Consider the following 2,983-nt stretch of genomic DNA (forward strand, 5'->3'; position numbering starts at 1 on the left):
CCAAGAATGACAGGAATCTAAGTGCTCATGTTATTGATGGGTTCAGTGTCCAGGATGATAAAGTCTACAGGGTAGTAAAATCTATCAACTTGGACCAACACATCCTCAATTATCCCTCTTGGTACACGAACAGAGCGATCAGCAAGTTGTAGTGTGGTTGGGGTGGGTTTTAATTCACCCAAACCTAACTGTTTGTATACCGAGTAGGGAATCAAATTGACGCTCGCTCCTAAGTCAAGAAGTGCGTGATCAATTCGATGGTTCCCGATTACACATGATATGGTTGGGCTACCGGGATCCTTGAATTTCTGCGGCACGTCTTGCTTCAGGATGGCACTCACTTTCTCAGTCAAGAAGATTTTCTTTTGAATAATTTTCCGTCGCTTGGTCGTGCACAAGTCTTTTAGGAATTTGGCATATGAAGGTATCTGTTTAACGACATCAAGTAGAGGAATGTTAACTTTCACCTGTTTCAACACCTCTAAGATATCCTGAGAGTTAGAGAGAGGTTTTGGTGAAACCAACCGTTGGGGGAATGGAGCAATTGGCTTCTCTAGAAGTTCCGGTTCCACTTTTTGTGGGACATCACTGGATCCATCCTTGTTGTCCTCTTTTGGTTCTTGAGGCTTTTCGGGCCTAACCGGAAGAGTTTTATCGATGATCTTCCCACTCCTAAGAGTGGTGATGGATTTAGCATGTCCCATCTGATTTGAAGAGCTGGGATCATTATTCTCGTATTGCGGTTTAGGATTGGGGAGAGGTTGTGCAGGAAGCATCCCCTTTTCTATAACCGTCATACGAGAATCTATCTTTTGCATAAAATCTGTGATTCCCCGCATTGCCTGAGCCAGCTCTTGTATGGGATTTTGAACCGGTTCTTCTTGAGGTTTCACTTGATTTGGATTTTGATTGAAGAAACCTGGAGGAGTTGCCGTTTGTCCATTCCTCCAACTAAAGTTTGGATGATTTTTCCAGCCAGGATTGTATGTGTTGGAGTTAGGTCCAGTAAAAGGTCTTTGATAGTTATTTACGGCATTGGCTTGTTCATTCAACACTCCTCGAAAGGCAGGTATTGTAGGACAGTTTTCAGTTTGAATGTTGCAATCACAGATGCCGCAAACAATTTCATTGGCCTTATCCTTCTTTCCTTCCATGGCCTCAACTTTCCTTATGAGCGTAGTCACTTTACACTTGAGATCATCCTCTTCTTTCAAGAGATATAATCCACCTTTCTCCTTTGATTGAGTTGGCCTAGACGTGGTGTTCGACTTTGGGTAATAGTCCCAAGATTGTGTTTTTTCAGCCAAACTATCGAGGTAGTCCCATACCTCGTCGATGTCTTTATTAATGAACTCTCCATTACACATTGTCTCGACCATTTGGCGCATGGAAGATGTCAGTCCATCATAGAAAAAATTTGTAATGCGCCACGTTTCAAATCCGTGTTGTGGGCATGAACTGACCAAATCTTTGAACCTTTCCCAACATTGAAAGAATGTTTCATCTTCCTTTTGGGCAAAGTTCATGATCGCTTTCGAGGGTAATCGTTTTATGGTGTGGGAAGAATTTTTTATGAATTCCCTCGCATATCGTTCCATGTGCCAATGGATCTGGGACGCGATGAATGTAACCACGTCTTAGCTTTCTCTTTTAAGGAAAAAGGAAAGAGTTTCACTCTGAATCCTCGGATACATTAGGAAAACATAATGTAGCTATTATTTCATCGAACTCTTTCAATTAGATATGGACTTTCGATTCAAGTCCATGGAATTTGGGAAGGAGTTGGATAACTCTGGCTTGATGTCCATTTGTCCTGTGTTTTCGGTAAAAGCATGCATGAGGGCGTACTCACTCCCGCCGGTTGTAGAAAATCTCGTAGAGTACGAGGCGGGGGTGCCTGTTGCACCTCATTCTCATCATGGTTATCCTCCACCCTGGGTGGAAGTAGAGGAGGTTGGTCTTCAGCCATAACCTCAGTTAACTCAGGGGATTTCGAGCGGTGTCTAATCCTGCAATGGATAGTCAACCCCTCAACCACTCCTCCTTCAGTCAAGAGACGTCGAGTGTTGTCACGGGCCCACTTGGGCATGAAACACTCGCAGCCCTCAATTCAAAGCCTAATCCTAAAGATGGATAAAAGAAAATCTAAAACGGAAGAGAGGGAAAATTGGAAAGGAATTACCAAATTGAAGCTCCTAAGTTAAGGACCTGCAAAATAAAACAAAAATAAGTTAGATTCTATAAAGGAGAGAAACGATACTTTAAAAGAAAAATAACAGTAAATTAATTTCTAAAAAAAATTATTCTTTAAAGAAAAGCGGAAATTTCTAAAGTAAACTAAGAAAGCCTAAACTAAAAAGTAAATTACTACAAGAAAATTGAAAAATAGAGAGTATGGAAGGAGTGTACCAAAATAGAGATTTCTAGACAAAAATCCTAAAAATAAATTAAAAACAGAGTTAGATTCAAAAAGTGTTAGAATTAGAAAGTTAATAGAACCAAAATAGAAAGTCAATTTCTAAATAACCTAAATTCTAAAAATAAACTATTTCCTACAGAACAGAGGATACTAGAATTAGAAAGTTTCTAAAATCTAAACCCTAATTCTATAAAAAGAAAAAGTAGAGAATTTAGGAAAGAATTACCAATTTAGAGATTTTATGTCAGGATCCTACAAAACAGGAAACAAGTTAGTTCTAAAAGTCAAATAGAAATAAAAATCTAAAACTAAAGTTAATAAAATCCTAATCTTATCCTAATTCTAAAACTAATTAATTTCAGAAAATCGTAACTATCAGTCCCCGGCAACGGCGCCAAAAACTTGTTCACTCCCCAAGTATAGGGTTGTGATGTAGTAATAAACTCGGTAAGACCGAGGTCGAATCCACAGGGACTGAAACTTGTACGTTATCTGAAACCAAGTAGAACTAGAACTAGACTAAGATGCTATCTAAATCAAATAAAACTTAGGGAATAATTTGTG

The 2,983-nt window shown here is 39.2% G+C and overlaps 1 non-coding gene across 1 annotated transcript; it reads left to right on the top strand.

Annotated features, from left to right (window-relative positions):
- Window positions 1-1,437: 1,437 nt before the first annotated feature.
- On the top strand, window positions 1,438-1,542 carry LOC131226392 (small nucleolar RNA R71). Its single transcript, XR_009161780.1, has one exon. It is a non-coding gene; the product is annotated as a small nucleolar RNA R71 (small nucleolar RNA).
- Window positions 1,543-2,983: the final 1,441 nt, after the last annotated feature.

This window comes from Magnolia sinica, chromosome 14 (genome assembly GCF_029962835.1).
Source record: "Magnolia sinica isolate HGM2019 chromosome 14, MsV1, whole genome shotgun sequence".
Lineage (NCBI taxonomy): Eukaryota > Viridiplantae > Streptophyta > Magnoliopsida > Magnoliales > Magnoliaceae > Magnolia > Magnolia sinica.